The 17,787-nt window shown below is 35.3% G+C and overlaps 1 protein-coding gene across 4 annotated transcripts in view; it reads left to right on the forward strand.

Moving 5' to 3' along the window:
* Positions 1-17,787, forward strand: part of RIT2 (Ras like without CAAX 2) — a 467,387-nt gene that overhangs the window by 111,856 nt on the left and 337,744 nt on the right. The window contains exon 3 of one of the 4 annotated variants that reach the window (XM_038543399.1): positions 14,444-14,514. The exons of the other annotated variants lie outside the window; for them this stretch is intronic. The gene's annotated coding sequence lies outside the window, so the exon portion shown is untranslated. The remainder of the gene's footprint in view (positions 1-14,443; positions 14,515-17,787) is intronic. 4 annotated transcript variants of the gene reach the window in all.

Genomic DNA, 17,787 nt, shown 5'->3' on the forward strand with positions numbered 1-17,787 from the left:
AGAGATTTTTAAAAAGGGAAAGATTTGTGGAAGAAACCAGCATACGGGGAAATCTCCAATGTTCTGTGACCAAAAACTGGACCAGCAATTCATCGCAGCTGCTTGGCTGGAATTGATGCTAGCTTGTTAACTGACTGTTTTGTTTTTCACTGTAATATTAGGATTGTAATTTCCTGAAGACTTGATGGGCTTCTTCCCATTTATCTCGAAGAGTGACAGTTTATTTCCTTTATGCAATTCTGTATAGTCATTAAAGAGCTCAAAAGAACTCTTAGCCCTAAATGACTGACTGAATTTTTAATTCTGCCAACAATCTTGGGAGCAGATTGATCGGGAAAAAAGCTTTAGAAAATAGATTCCACCTCTGGAATTTTCTTGGTGAACTGCATAGAAATATAAATACCCACAATTAGAGCACCTAGAGCTATGAAGGAATATTCTGAAAACTGACAATTCTTTTGGCAATTGTCTGATTCAAGGGAGACTAAGTTTGTGAACAAAAAAGGAACAGGCTACACCAAAAACCTGTTGGGTTTTAAGTCCTAGACACATTTGACAGTCTGGGAAGCTAGCGCTCCTCCTCAGAACAATGCTTTCACACACAGAAAATAAAGGGCATGGAATTACAAAAAAAACCCAATTACATTGAAATTTACTTATCACAGTATTAATAAATGTGATACAGTAATGTAACTGCTTGTCTAATAGCACATTAAATAAGGTCAATCAGAAGGGAAAATAATTTCTAAGTAGTTATAATCATCAGCTATGTCTTGAGAAAGCTGTCCAACTCGCAGATGATTTGAGAATCACTGTCGTTTCTCTTCATGACAAAGTCACAGGTCCTGTTCATAGTACTCTAGGTGGTTGATTATATTCATAATGAAAGGAAATGCCTGTCAATTAGAGGTTAGTTAAAAATAAAGATACCCTCTGTTTGTCCCATTCAAATTCACTGACCCCTACATGAGAATTTGGGATTTAATTGCATTTATTTTGGCCTTTCCAGGGATAATATTTATAGATAGTAGAGTTAACCTAAAATCTGAAACTCCAATAATTTGGAGTTATCAAAGAAAAGATGGACTCCAAGGCATTTTTGAAGGAGAGGATCTTGAAGAATTTTACAGATACTTACTTCCAAATTTCAGAGGAACTGAGCCACTCAAGCAAGCCTCTGGATTAGAAATTCTCCTTCTTCACAGATGCAATGGAATAAATCTACATGATTTCTATCATTCAGATAGAGGAATGCAGAAAATGATACTGAAAAAATAAACATTTCTCTTTGAAGTAATAAAAACCACAGAAAAGCTACTATTCGTGTGCATTTCTATGCTAGGTTGTTTCAGGGGCACATTTTATACACACGTGACAAGAAAGGGTTAATTACCAGCTCCTTTATAGGGATAAGGGGTGATAAAACTGGTTGTATATGGAAAATAAGCTGATAAATATAGAGCTGGCTTAGAATTGCAGGAAGCATGTGGACTGTTATAGCAATACCCAAATCTATGGGCAGACACTTAACTGACTGGATTACTGTTGTATTTCTCCCAGGAATCATCGTTCTGTAAAAGGGTTGCCCTGGTAATTTTCAACTGACTATACTCATTGTGTTGGAGAAATTCATTACATAATAGCTGATGCACTTAATGAACACTGTGGTAAACAGGCAAATCATGTTTTCATATAAATAACAAGATCAATAAAAGCTGCTTCTATTTCCCGTGCTGCATCACTTTGGTTAAAAATACACCCTGTGTGACCTGACAACAAATCTGCTTTTTTGGCCAGGCCATACTTTTCTTTCTAAAATGGCATACTATTGTTGGTATCTAGCACAGACTGGGGCACTCAGGGACTCACTGTAGTTTTACTGAGTTGAACCCAAATCATCACTCTTTTAATTATATTCTGCATTGATATAAATAAAGAATTTAGAGAGCCATGGCAAGATTGGCCTCTTGAAATGGTTCTGTGTGAAGAAAGAGACATTGTGCTTATAGCTTTCCTTTGTGTTCCTAAGCTTTCAGATCCTGGTGAAGTGATTGTTATCTATTGATTATCAATTTCTGCTACCTCCATATTATCTATTTGAGAGTGCAGTGTTATGCCTTCGTAAATACAGCCATGGGGAATTATTTCCCAAAGAGAACCTCTTTTTTTTTCCCCCCTCAGAGAAAACTTCTAAAGGGAATAGGTACCTTCCTTATTTTCTAGCAATATACAATATTGCTATAAACATTCTTTCTCTGTCTAATCATTTAGCACATATATTTGAAGGGTACTCTATACAAGACTTTGTTCTAGCTCAGGGACCTATGGAATTAACATTTTAGAGGATACAGATATATTTACATATATATTTATACATATAAGCTTATACATATATAAGCATAAGTATTTAAATAATCTTATTTATATAGAATGAAGGTAATGGGTAGTGCTATGACAAATAAAAGACAAGAAAAGAGGGATAGAGAGTCATGGGAAGGTTATTATCCTATTGTGTTCAAATATGTCCTCTCAGAGGCAGTGTCACCTTGGACAGAGACCAGGAGGGAATGAGTGGGGAAATATGTATGAATATCTGTGTAAAGAATACTCCAGAAAGAGACTCAGTAAAGTGTAAGGTCACAAAGTTATCCGGGGGCAGATCAGAAAGTCCATGAAGGTCTTGATGAGGATTTTAGATTTTATATTAAGTGTAATAAGAAGGCATTGGGAGACTTGGAGTGAAGAAATTATATGATCTATATTTCCAAGTATAACTCTAATTGCTCCATGAACAATAGATGTAGGTGGGTAAGGGCAAAAGCAGAGAGGATGCTTAGATGGTGGAGACAAATTGAATCCAGCTGGGATTAAAGAGGAGGTGATATAACTGGTTGAATTTCCAAGTTAACAGAAATAACAGTATCTAGAACAAGCTGAATTTAGGGAAAGTTTGAAAGTTACATAATCATGCAGATTGGCACCAACACAGATCAAAGCTTCTGGTCTTCCTCCCTGAATCTCTCACTCTTCTCTTCTGAACTTTCAAAATAGGAGTTATAGTCACGTTAGTCAGTTACTACCTTACCAATCGTAATATGCCTTCTATTCCAAAATTTCTCCTGATGCCACTTTCACAGATGTCATCTCATAATTGCCAAACCAAATGATGACTGTTTAATGGCTTCTCAAGTGAGATTGTATAATTGACCACTGCTTTCTTCTGCAGCCTCTTGACTACTGTAACACCATGCATCCTGGTTCTCCATGAATCTCTCATTTTCTCACTCATCTCACTCATCAGCTAACCTTCTACCAAGATAATAAATATGAAATGCAAATGCTGGTGCTCTGCAGGGTTCGGCCATTAACTATAGCTCCTTCTACTACACATTTTCCCAGAAAGTCATATAATTGAGCAGTTATAGATGGATTCCATGGAACCAGATTTCTCGAGCTTCAGTCTAAGCACCAACCCTCCCTAGCTGTGTGACCTTGGGCCAGCTCACTTACAACTTACTCATCTGTAAAATGAACATTTTACCAGCACCTACTCCATGGACTTGTTGTGAGTTGTAAATGAAATAATTCATTTAAAGATCTTTGGAAACAGTCCAGCTCCTCCTTAATTGCTCAGTAAGTTATATCACTCAAGTTATATCACTCACCAAATTGTTCCACTGTGAACTTGTTGAATCTTACTGTATTTCTAGGCCATACTATTTCAGGCTTGCATATTCATCCCTCAGTAGAGTCTTTAATTGGGTTTCCCACAGGCCTTATACTCTCAACATGTCAGAAACTAAATTCATCATTTTCTCTTTAATGTGTTTTCTTCTTATTATATTTTCATTCTCAGTTGATAGTTATCTCTAACCTGGAAAACCAATATATCCTCGATTTGCTCCTTTCTATCACTCGCTGTGTAAAGTCAGTATCCTACTGATTTTATCTTCTACATATAATTTAATTCTTCTATTATCCATCTCTATCACGAATATTCTAGTCCAGGGACTCATCATCACTTTGAGTAACATTACAAGAGTCCTCTGTCTACCCTCTTTATTCTTTTCCCCAGAGTTATCTTATTTAAAGACCCAGTCAGCTATGTCATCCCCTGATTTCCCTGCTCTACTACCTCTCCATAGCCTAAAGACAAAGCACCTTGGGACGCCTGGGTGGCTCAGCAGTTGGGTGCCTGCCTTTGGCTTAGGTTGTGATCCCGGGATCCGGGACTGAGTCCTGCATCAGGCTCCCTGCAAGGAGCCTGCTTCTGCCTCTGCTTATGTCACTGCCTCTCTCTCTCTCTCTCTCATGAATAAATAAATAAATCTTAAAAAAAAAAAGAAGACAAAGCACCTTGATGCCAATTGACTATGAGCTGCTGTCAACCTTTCCAGTTTCATTCTCTAACATCTCCTGCCTCAAACTTTTCTCTTTGGCAGTGTTTTAAAGGAACATCTATTCATGCTGTTCTTTCTTCTTTAAATGCCCCACCCCTGCCCCTACACATACACTCATGCTCAAACTTAAACACAGTTTCAGTTCAGTATGGAACACTTAGCCTCATCATTTCATTTCCCTAGTCTCAAAGCTGGGTTAAAAAGCTCTTCTCTTTCAACCTCTCTATCGTTGCATCTCCATATTTTATTACTCTTATATGTCAAGAGGACTATTTCCTCAACTAGACCATGAGCTTTATGGCAGAACCAGGCATTCATCTTTGTTTCTTTAGCACCTAACACCGAGGTGGAATCTAGGGGCTTAGCTAAATGTTAGTTGACAGAATCCTTTAATGAACCAGTTACTTCGAAAGTTCCCCAGTGTCTCTTAAGATTAAATTCTCTAAAATATTTCTTTTAAAGTGCCAATATGATTGTGTTTTTAAACTCTACTGGGTCTATATCGACGATAAAACAGTGCCTCTAAAATTGAGGTTTACAAAAATAAAAAAATAAAATAAAATTGAGGTTTACAGATCTTTCCTATCAGGGTATGGCATTTCTCTATGAATTTTCTTTTTAATTGTGTGAATTCATTTAAATAGCAATTTATAAATCAATACAAGTATATTCTGGATCATTCTGGATGGCCACTTCGCAATTCAGACTTGCCACATCATTTCAGTGTATGTGCTTACATTTTAATGCAATGATGATGCATCAAGTGTTCACTTAGATAGCTGCCACTCAAGTTTAGTCCACCTGGAATCCATGTCTGTCATACTAAGTGTCTTTCTTTCTTTCTTTCTTTCTTTCTTTCTTTCTTTCTTTCTTTCTTTCCTTTCCTTTCTTTTCTCTTCTCTTCTTCTTTCTTCTTCTTCTTCTTCTTCTTCTTCTTCTTCTTCTTCTTCTTCTTCTTCTTTTGAGATCCACAAGGTTATAAAATTGAGGAATATTGCTCTAAGTTAAAAATCTACTGTCTTACAATATAAGCAGTCTATTGATCTGAAAATAATTTTATAGTCTAAACACAAATGCTACCCACTTAAATGATGTTTCTTTGCTTTTCCTCAACTCCATGCTCTGGACTAGGCCATTACCTATATAAATGAAAGATTTTTCCACCTGCCATTTCTGCCTCTCTGAATTATATTTATTGCTTATTCTCTCACTCAAATGCTCTGTTTTCTATAAAACCTTCCATGACTGTATTAAGTTCAAATTACCTAGTTCTGCTTTCTTTTCCCCTTTCTTTCTGCTTACCACACAATTCTTAATAGCGTGTATACATACCTAATATTTTCCATTTTTAAGCCAAAGGTTGGGTGGGTGGGAATAGAAGTATTATTCATTTGAATCAATAAACCACTTCGATTACTGTTAAAGAACCTGTGTATGTACCAGTGGTTGAAGATATTTGCCTTACATCCCCAAAAGTTTACTGATTAGCAGCATTAACTGAAGGAAAGCATAGAGAAGTAAAAGCAAAACCAGAAATTTCATTTAAAATGAAATGAGTTACCATCCTGTGATTTATTTCACATGCTCAGAAAAGGTAAAAGTCAGGGGGGACAGAGGTCATGATGAAGAAACTCACTAAAACTTAATACCTCTCAATAAGATAAATCTATTTGAATTTTTATTGTGAGGATTAGAGAATATAAGAAAAATTTGGTGAAATTGTAGTGACATGTGGCCAATAAACTCATTAAGCATTAGAATTTAGTGCTCTGATTTCTAGAAAAGGATCCTTATTGAGACCATTGTTATTTCAGAACTTCATTGTAAAAGACATTTCTTTTAAAATATATCTTATGAACACAGAAGAAAAATTGCTTCAGCAATCATATTGCTCTGGTGTTCCTTAAATGTTTAGTGGAGACCTGCCTGGCATCTACTGATCCCAAGTACTGTGTTCTGTCTGAAATTATATTTCTTTATTTAATTCCCATGTTATCCTAAAGAAATGTGCATAGCTTAATAATAGGATGTGAAAGAGATTTCTCCCCTCCAAAATGTATATTACTTAGAGGTACTGCAGTCAGGGGAATAAGCTATTCACAAATAATAAATGCGCTTAACTTTCCTCAGAAAAGGCCATGCATTGCTCTAACTTTGAAACCTATGCTTAACAAATGTTTTTATTAGTTTATTATATATTCTAGTCTGTGACTTTACGGTAAATTGGGATTTCTGGAGTTGGGAAGATGCCAGTATTATCCCTGACTCAATCTATTTTCCTTCAACAAAATTTAGATTGGATTCCATTCATTTCTGTCCTGAAATTTGTGACCACCATATGAGGGTATCCATCCATTAAGTTAATAGACTTTATTGATAGAATGTTAGGGAAAGCATGAAATCTTATGTCTTCATCCACTACTTCCACTGATATGTCCCTAACCAAATCCAAAACATATATATATATATATATGTTTACAAATTTGTATATATACGTGTATATATATATACACATGTATATATATATGTTAAATTTGGGGATGCTTTTCATTTTAAGACATTGGAATTCTGAGGACTTGGCACCTGGGTGAGGGCTCACTCCCTCCTGTGATTTCCATGAATCACAATTCCCCTAATGGACATTTCCATCATCATTTCCATGGCCCACTTTTTATCTGTAGTCTAACATGCTTGGTTGTCTGTTTAGTAACAAAACTAAAGAAGTTTCTAATCCTTGATTTTAGTTTTAGTTTTAGTTTTCACTGTTTTAATTTTCTAAGCTGTCATTCAAGAATTATATTTTTTTCATTTTCATATTGACAGAAAAATCTATACCCTGAACAAAGGAAAATAACTTTGAATCAAAATTGAACTTTAAAGCCTTTGGATGGGATCATATTACCAAAAAGGGGGCTATAAAATTCTCCAATACAGTTTAAAATCAATTCCAAAAAAAAAAAAAAAGCGGTAATAGAAATGACTTTTATCAAATGTGCCAGTGCCTTAGAGTTAGCAGTCCCCATTTCTTATAGAATTGGAAAGGTCCTGGTGGGTTTTGTATTTTAATTCCTGCATATAAAACAGAGGTTGGCTACTTCTTCAACCCCAAGGATGACCCCCAGAGCCAAGCAAGTCAGTCCATATTGTTCAAAGCTTCTTAAGCTAAAGGTGTAGACTCTGCTTTTAATGGCTGGGTGGGAATAAGAGTTCCAGACACACATATGGTGACTCTTATTTTAAACTATCCTCTTTTCCAATAGATTGATTATACAATATAATGATTTCATACTAAAATTTATAAAACGCAGTATCTCTTTTTTTACTCAAATCTAATATTTACTGAAAAAACAATTTAAAAGAAAGGCATGATTCCAGCCACAGTCTAATATTTATGGTTTTACTTAAATCTGCTGTTTTGTGATTGAAGCTTCTTGCTCTTGTTTTTACTCTTAAAGTAGACCTGTAATTGCTGCCCAAGCCATCTCTTCAGTATGTCCTTAGCTTAAGTGTGTCCCCAGCCTTTCCCTTTTAAAAATAACCACAAGTTTCTTTTTTTTTTTTTCTTAATAAGGTTCATTTATCTTGGCTGCCACACACTCTCTAAGTTATCCACATTACTTGGCTTAGGAAGACTTCATCTAATCAGTGCTTTATATGCCACTCTAGATGCCTATTTGCACGTCAGAATTGCTTTTTATTTCATGCACTGAGATGATACTGTATCACTAACACATAGGCATTCCACTCTGTCAAGTAAGATGAATATTTATCAAAAGTATATTTACTTTTCTCAGTACTGTTCTAGAAAGTCTAGGCTGTTGGGAGAGGATATTGAAACTAAGGACCTTAGTATTGTGGAGCTCACTGATTTACTGGTTCTCATGGGAACAAAGGGTGGCTTATCAAATCTCTGGGCATATTATGCAATTTGAAAATGCATATTCAATATTATAGTCCAATTTTATTTTCAATAGAATATTAGGATTCATAATTCCCATATTAAAAACTGCAAAAGATAAAGCTCAGCAAAACCTCTTCAGACATTGAGGATGGTAGATGATACTATAGTATGTTAGAGATATACAGAACATATAGAGGGAAAGGGAATTGATAGTCTTATTTTTAATTGGACCATCTTGAGGAATTTCCTCTTCTTTTTTAATTTAAAATTAATTAATTAACATAGACTGTATTAGTTTCAGATACAGAATTTAGTGATTCATCAGTTATATATGACACCCTGTGCTCATTACATTACATGCCCTCCTTAACATCCATCACCCAGTTACCCCATCCCCCCTTACATCTCCCATCCAATAACTCTCAGTTTGTTTTCTATGACTAAGAGCCCCTTATAGTTTGTCTCCCTCTCTGATTTTGTCTTGTTTTATTTTCCCTCCCTTCCTCTTTACTTCTTTGTTTTGTTTCTTAAATCCCACATATGAAGGAAATAATATAATTGTCTTTTTTCTGATTGACTTATTTCACTTAGCATAATATCCTTTAGTTCCATCCACATCATTGCAAATGGCAAGATTTCATTTTTGATGGCTGAGTAATATTCCATGGTATACAGATATAGCACATCTTTTTTATTCATTAATTTATTGATGGGCATCTGGGCTATTTCTATAGTTTGGCTATTGTGGACATTACTGATAGAAACATTGGGGTGCAGGTAGCCATTTGGATCACTACATTTATATCCCTTGGGGTAAATTCCTAGTAGTGCAATTGCTGGATCCTAGAGTAGCTCTATTTTTAAATTTTTGAGGAATTTCCATACTGTTTTCCAGCATGGCAATACTAGCTGGCAGAGGAATTTCCTCTTCTGTATATTGAAATACCATGTATATAATCACTCTCAACTTTCCTGAAGGGATATTGAATAAGTTTCCACAATATATTGTATAGTAAAACTAATTTATAATTTGTATCAATCCATAATGGTATTAAATAACATACATAACCACAACCCTATGGTAATTTTTCCCAACCATATCCATAATATTTAAATAGCAATTTGTATAAAACATTTAAGACATGTTACCTTCCCTGTAGCATACAGGACTCTGACAAGAATCTGATCTCCCATGTTTATTATTTTTCTGTCATAGACAAAAAAGTCTTGGATTTTCTGTGAATAAGTTTATATATGGAACAAAAACTCTTGAGAGTCAAAACAATTGAGAAACAGCAGTCTATTTTGTGGAATATTCTTTCACATGAGTCTAATTAATAAAGTTGCAAAGTTATTATCATGAAAAAATAGTAAGGAAAGCCAAAATGTCTTAAGGAGTCAGGAAATAACCTATCATAAAAGAATTGTTAGTACTGATTTTGGAACCTGGCAAATTTGAGGTCAAATTCTGTCTCAGTCGTTTATTTATTATGTGATACTGTGCTGGTTATGGTATCTTGGATCCTCATTTTCCTCATATATAATGTGAGGATTACAATATCTGTTCAGAAGGATTACTATAATAATTCAAATGAGTGTGTGGTAAACACTTGCCATAGAGTATGCCATGCTCAACTATTTAGTTGCTATAATAACGATTTAGAAAGTCCTAGGTGTTTGTTCTCTACCATGTTCATCCATGTGTGAGAAATACTTTCCTCAGATTGGAGAAGTATGGGCACTCAGTTTTATATAAGGATGCAACTGAATAATGACTGATTTTGACTGATAATCTAACATGAGACTTTTTTCTTACCATATACAAGAGACATTCTGTGACCACTTTTTAGTTCATTTGCTTATTTTCTGCTAAATTACCTCGGGTGGACTTTATCCAATTAGTAGATGACCATATTTTTAAAGCTCACATGTTTATTAATCCTTTCCTCCATGGAGTTAGTGTTATTGGCATCAACCAAGTTATTGGATCTAGCTTTGTGAATGGAAGCTGTACCAAATACCCTCTAGAATAATACTGAGGGATATTGCCATTTCTCTCAGAGTCTCTTCTGATTCCTTTGCCAACCACTTGGGCACTCAAGTACAAGCACAATATAATCTGCTGGATTATTTTGGCATCATTATTACTATATTGCAGGATTTGAAATCAAGTGCCTCATTGAAAGAGATTAATGGCATTCAACATCCTCCCTGACTGGGGAGTTGTATCAGTCAAAGAAAGTGTTTGACTGTGGATACTGCATCCTATAAGGGACATAATATTGGATAGGCTATCAGGGTATAAGACTTAATTTGAGTCTGTTTTTCTTTGCTACCTTGGGCAATTCACAGATCCTCTATGAACTCTGATTTCTGATTCAGGGAGTTGGAATACTGTTCTCTGTATTCTCCAACTCTAAAATTCTATTGTTCTCTGAAAAGTACCTCTCAATATTTCCTTTCAAATGATTTATTTATTTAAAACTCTATATTGTCATGGATAAAGTTCAGTTATCAAAGGAAATAAAGACTGTGTCTTAAGCCTGACTATCCCTGATGTTAACATCCTAAAACTCGCCTCAGAGGCAGATGACCTGTAGTTTACTTCCCACTTGGTGTAAATATCTAAATACCGTTCCGACTCTGGGGCATTTCTTGAAATCAGAGGTTGTCCAGAGTGTGCCAATTAATCCATAAACATGTTAAAAGCTAAAGGCAGGGGGAAAAAAGCTAAAGGCAGGGCATGGTGCCATCCACCCTCTGGGATAAAAGACAAAGGTGTGTGTGGTCTCTGTCTCTATAAGAAGCTCACAGGATAGCTGGAGAAATTACACATGTCTTGCGGCAATAGAGGAATTTAGGTTAGTAAGTAGTCAAAGTGATTTGAGTCCAATAAGTTTTTATAGAAGTTCAAAGGGGTTAGAATAACTGTGTATTAGTTTTAAAAATCTCCATGTAAGTATAAAAATTGATTTAGGTGAGAGGACAATGGACTCACTTCTGTTTATCTTATTTCTAGCTCAGTGATATTTCATAGCGAAATTTCTGGTATATATATCTAGTCTGTGATAATTCCTATTATATCCTGATATTGCTCAAGCTTGAACTTGTGTCAAATCCTTGTAATTTGGTGGCATGACTCAAATGAGACTAGCATATTGCTTATTTTGAATAGCTATTATGAATATGAATATGATTGGATCCTTCCACATGCTACCTGTTTGATCTTAGATAATTTATTAAAGTTTTTGAAACTCACTATCAACAACTATAGAACAAGGGAACAATAATAACTATGTAATAGTGTCATTAGGCAGGTAAATGAGATGATACATATGAAATCCTTGTGAGACATTTGCACATTGTATGTGCTCAATAAATACTATATATTATTCTTATTATCTTAAAAAATTTCATAGCATCCTTCTTTGGAAAAATATAGAGGAAATTTTATTCCCTCATTCCTCAAGGTTACAGCCCCTGTGAAAACTTTCCTTTGTTTGAGGTCAGCAGAGATGGAAAACCATGTTGAATATTGGGAGCAAGTGATTCCCAAAGAGAAGACAGGGAACAGTGTTAGTTATAGGCTCAAAACTGTAGTGTATTTAAAAATGAAAGAGCATCTTTTATAAACTGTGATTTTCTATGACAGTGTGATTCTTATGTGTGTGTCCTACACACTCACATACACAGACACAGATACATCACATATTTTTAGTATAATTGAGCAGTGCATTCATACTTTAATGTTCATACAAATAACCCAGGGATCTTGTTAAAATGTAATCTAATCCAGTAGGTCTGGGGTGTAGCCTTAGTATCTGCATTTCTAACATGGTTCCTGAAGAATCCAAAGTCGAATCACTGTTTGAATAGCAAGGTAATGTAGAATTTTAATTTCTGAGTCATAATTCACAGCTGAGCCTCTCATGTTGGCCACATATTTCTGCAGATCCAAAGGTAATTTTTGGGTCACTGTATATTCAAGTAGTTATTTTTATCTAATATGTGTATTCACATATATATAAATGCCTCAATATGACTATAAACAAAGTTACATCCAGACTATGATTCTAAACTATCTAGGACAGCAGTGAAGTACTTGGCTTCTAAGCCATCGCCTAGTTCCTTTTTTTTTTTCATTTTAATTACCACTTTTACTTAGATATAATAAACTGACCAGATGCCATGCTAAAAAGAAAATCTTCCCGATACAGTTTAATTAGCTTAGTTTGTTCATTGTGTGCTGCCTCTTCTCATATAGATCCAGAAGGTCCAATATTGTATTCTGTGTTGCCAGCAGGACACACCAAAATCCTCCTAAGGATATTTGGCTTCTGATCTAATTTTAATTTCTTGGCCAAGACCATTTGCTGCATCTGGCTTTGCTTTAGATGATATACAAAAGAGGAAGTGCCAATCCTTTGGAGGTTAGCTCCATTGCTAGAGAAAATATCAACATCTGCTGTTCCATGATTGTTTGATGTTCTTGGATGGAGTGTGGCAAATTGAAGAATGCTATCACCAAATCTTAAACCCAAACTAAAATGCCTTTTGCTTTTCACACTAACTAACTATTCAAACCCTTGCAAGGGAAGGGTTTAATGCACACACATGTGATGAATCCCCACCAAAACCCATTCAAAATGATCCATGCTTAATACTCCCATATCCTTTACATTATTGAGAATGTGTTGAAACATGAGATTCATAAATGCCTAACTTTAATAGAGGCTTGCCCTTTCTCAATGCGAGGTAATATCAAGAAAGTGTGTGGTGCTATTTGGAAAGAAAATCCTGGAGATGAGGTTGACAGGTTTATGGCACTGGCCTTGTCTTATTTGCAGTAACTCATTTTATATATAGTACTTCACATTGGGAAAGCCAAGGGCTAGAGCCTTCTCTGATTTAACTCAAACAATAAGTAAGATTGTGGTATCAAAGAAGGCAGAAAATAGGTCTGCTGATTAGAACAATATATTAGGGGACAAGAAGAGGCAAAAAAATCAGGATACAATAAATATGAATAAACATTTCATTCTGTTAGTGATCCTCCCTGCCTTAATAAGTGGATAGCACAATGTACTATACCCAGAAATAGTCTTTACTGGCACCTCACATTTATATAACACTCTGAGATGGTTAAACTTGCTTATCTAACTTACACCATAAGAACAAGAACAAAGAACTTTCTTTGTTGCTTGCTTCCCTGCTTGCTTGCTTTAGTTCTTGCTTTCCTTCTTTTTTTATGAACTCAGACCATGGAAAAGCAAAATTCCATGCATATATTTAAATAAAAGTATATTTTGACATCTAGTAAGAGAAGACAAGAATAATGGAAGAGGGAGTTTGCTTTGTTTGCTGAAGGTAACTCAAAGATTAACAGTTTTGTTCAGTGAAAAGCTATTGTCCTGGTCATTCCTCCTGGCAAGGCCTGGGGGACCCATGATGGCAGAGGTCCTTACTGATGCCCAGAGCAATTTGCACACATTCAGAGCCTACAATCTGTCTTCTGAGACTCCATAGGGTTTGAGTTCCCTAGCGTAGGGTTTTAGAAATCCAAATTCTTTACTACCTTCCTGATTTATTTCTTCAATATGTTCAAAGTGTAATAAAACAGCTGTCAAGTGCCAAGTTCTTGTTTCATAAGTGCTACCGCTTACACTGTCCCTATTGGTCATTTCTCAACCTAAAATATGATGGGTGATCGAGTTACCTTTAAACCACAGCTTCTGTAAGTATATATTTCCCTGGGAGAAAACAGCTCTGGGAAGCTTCCCAATAATCTTTTGCAATAAATGTTTATTAACTTTGATGACAGTGTCTGCACAGTCTTGGGAGGAATATTACTTTTGTTGGTTTTCACATTCAGTGTGCTGGGGTATTGATGGATTTTGCAGTGATAGCTTAGCTTTACCCAGAGCTTGAATCATCCTTTAGCATCCTAGACTTTGTCTTTACCAGGAACTTCTAAAAGTGTAAATATCTCTTGTACCATTAAATATATCATTGTACAAGACACTCCTAGTCAGCTCTGGCTCCTCTAGGTGTGATACTGATGACCAGTTATTGAGTGTACACTATGAGTAGATGCACACTTGTTATTGAGAATGACGTCATTTAATTCTGATTTTACAAACAGGACTGGACTCTGCCTCTGCATGAACATACACCAAGGAAGCCAATACTATTCAGAGAACAGCTGAGAGCTAAGTACAGTATCCACATAATTGGATCCTAATGATATCACTAACCCAAAACCTTTAAAGACCTGTTTGCCAAAAGCTGCAGTATCTGCCTACCCCTTGGTCATTTGTTTTCCTTCTCTACGTTTACTTCCTTGCTTAGTAGACCCATGGTTTCCCATTGGTTGAACTTTTATGTTCCTTTGTATCCAAATTCTTCCCTCTTAAGCTAACAGCATGCACAAAACTCCCAAATCAGTCCTATAATAGTGCTCCTGTTACTAGACAATATCATCTATTCCGTGTGAGAACTGGACTTCCACTTTGTGCTATATTTTAAATTACATCATTTTCCTCAAACACGGTGAAGAATCTTTTTTTTTTTTTTTTTTTGTCTGTGACTTTAAAAAGGAGTTACTAAAGGAAATACCAAGAAAAAAAAAAGTAGCATCCTCCCTGTTGTGGATAAGGTTGACATTATTACTTAATAATTTTTTATTATTTTCTGGAGAACTTGAAGAACATCATGTTCTGACCTTGAGGTAGATAACTTGAAGTTGAAAACTGACCTAACTTAACTTCTTCTAATTCAGCCACAAGCATAATTTCTGTCTTGGTTTCTTAGTGTCGTTTCATCTTTTTTTTTTTTTTTTTCGTCACCAGGCATCCATCAAGCACTATCAGAGGACATGGCCCTGGGTGAGGCCCCACACAAAGGGGATTATACTGCTCACCCAGGTTTTCTCCATAAGGAGAATATGCCTATATCTTTCTATTTTTTAGTTTATTTGCATGAATAATCAAGCAGCTATCCTAATTTATTGGGCTGCCCTTTTCTCATAAACACAGTATTATTGTAGTTCAGGAGGCATAGCAAATGCACCATCAGAATCAGCTGAAGAAATTGTTATAATAATAATATATAAGCCCCTGGCTGATTCCAAGGTCTGGAGGGATACCCATGAACAGATGCATTCAAAAGGAACCAAGGTGAATTCAAGGCACAACTAGATTTAATAACCAGAGAGTGGATAAAAAAATATCAATAGATCGAAAGCCACAAATATCACCATGGGAGCATCTCTACAGAATCAAGATCTTCTTTGCTTTTCAGATTTAAAAACAAACTTTTATGAGTATACCATGGGATTAATAAATCCTGAGACTAATTCACTCTAATCAAATTTTTTTATATAAAATAGAGAGTAATTTAAGAACCAGAATAGCTAATTTACAATGAGAATTATGCTTTTTCAAATGACCAGAAACATATTTTCTGTTATTCCAGGAAGCCCTTCTATTATCAAGATACCAAGTAAACAGAATAGGAAAACAAATAGTTTTTAAAAATTGAAACAGAGTATAAGAAATTGAGGAGGGCTGTGGAAAATTTTACCCAGATTATTTTAAGAGTCTGTCTTCCTGATGATTAAAATACTCGTTTTCCAGATATCATTTATATCTCCTTAGACATTAGAACCCTGGCATGTGATTACTCTTCAATTAATTTTCTTGATTCCATATGGACCCTCCTTTTTATTACAGATGGTCTCTGACTTATGATAGTCCGACTTATGATTTTTTGACTTTACAATGTACAAAAGTGATATTCAGTAGAAACTGTACTATGAGTTTTGAATTTTGGTCTTTTCCTGGGCTAGTGATATGTGGTACGATACCCCAGTGATACAGGTTACAGGCAGCGAATCACAGCTCCCAGTGGGTCAGGCAATCACAAGGGTAAACAATCTATACACTTACAACCATTCTGTATCCATACAACCATTCTGTTTTTTCACTTTAAGTACAGTACTTAATAGATTGCATGAGATAGCAATTTTATTATAAAATAGGCTTTGTGTTAGATGGTTTTGCCCAGCTGCAGGATAATGAAAGTGTTCTGAGTAGTTTTAAGATAGGCTGTGCTAAACTATGATGATTATAGGTTAGACATATTAAATACATTTTCAACCTATCTTTTCAACTTACATTGGGTTTATCAGACTGTAATACCATCTCAAGTTGAGGAAGATATCCCTTTTTTTTACTTTTTTAACGTGTTACTCGACATCATCCAATTTAGCTCCCAGGAGTTACAGATTAGTCTTCTTTCTGAGATACAGCAATCTTTCTAATCTTATTTGTAACACATTTATAAATTGCCTCAAAGGGACACTTGGATCTCATTCTGGAATTCTCTGTGTGCTCAACTGGGTGATGTCATTATTTTGTCTACTGTCAGGTCATCCATTTTTTTTTTCAGGGGGCATATCTGAATATTGACCCAGCTGCACACTTCATCCTTGCCACCTTTGCCATCATAGACAGATATTTAGAGGGATACTGACTAGAATTTGGAGGTGGAGGCATAGAAAAACTAACTTTCAACAAAGGGCTGACCATAACTTGTCCTCTCCTGGTATAGAATTGCAAATAAAGAGTTCCACATACTTGATGTATGCCAGGTGCTCTGCTGAGGGCACTTTTAAATATCAGAGTATCTTAAAGGGAGTCATGATAGAAAATGATGGAACAAATTCCAAAATATATTTAAATTATTGTATTATAGACAAATATGAGTAAAACAAGTACTCAGATTCTGAGGTAGATTATATTGATAACTTCTTCTATTAAATAGATGTCAGATCCAATGAGGAGATTTCTCCTCCAAGGAGCTTCTTTCTGTATGGTAGCATAAAACAAGGCTTGATTATTTACAATGGTTTAAACTCAAAGTAGTTTAGTGCTCTACAAATGTATGTCAATATTTGATAACACCCTTTTTCTCCTCACTATCTTTCAAAACAGCTAATATATTAAATAATGAAATCAGTAAGTATTTATGAGACACAGGACTACTTTTTGATAAAAAGAGCAAGATAAAAAGGTTGAATTGCTGTTCCCCTTCCGTGTTTCAGTAAAATAATGAAAGATAACAACAAATATTATATATCTAGTTTCTACCATGTGTGAGCTAATAAGCTTAATCTTTCCCCATCATCCCATCTAATCCTCAAAAACAATTCTATATCCATAAGGACACTTTTGCTGTTTAAAGAAATTAAGGTGCTTTCCCATAGATGCATAATGATGAACAGAGTGATTCAAAGTGTGGGCTCAGATTCAAGTCCAGCGGTGGCTCCCGTTCCATGATCTTGGGTAAGTTACCCAACTTCCCTGTGCTTCAATGTTCTTATTTATAAAGCGAGGATAGTTTTAGTACCACGGCTTAGGGATTTTGCTCACAATTCTACCTGTAATAAGGTGTGTGAAATCTTTGACAGAAAACATAGAAAGTATT

This window comes from Canis lupus, chromosome 7, assembly GCF_011100685.1.
Source record: "Canis lupus familiaris isolate Mischka breed German Shepherd chromosome 7, alternate assembly UU_Cfam_GSD_1.0, whole genome shotgun sequence".
NCBI lineage: Eukaryota > Metazoa > Chordata > Mammalia > Carnivora > Canidae > Canis > Canis lupus.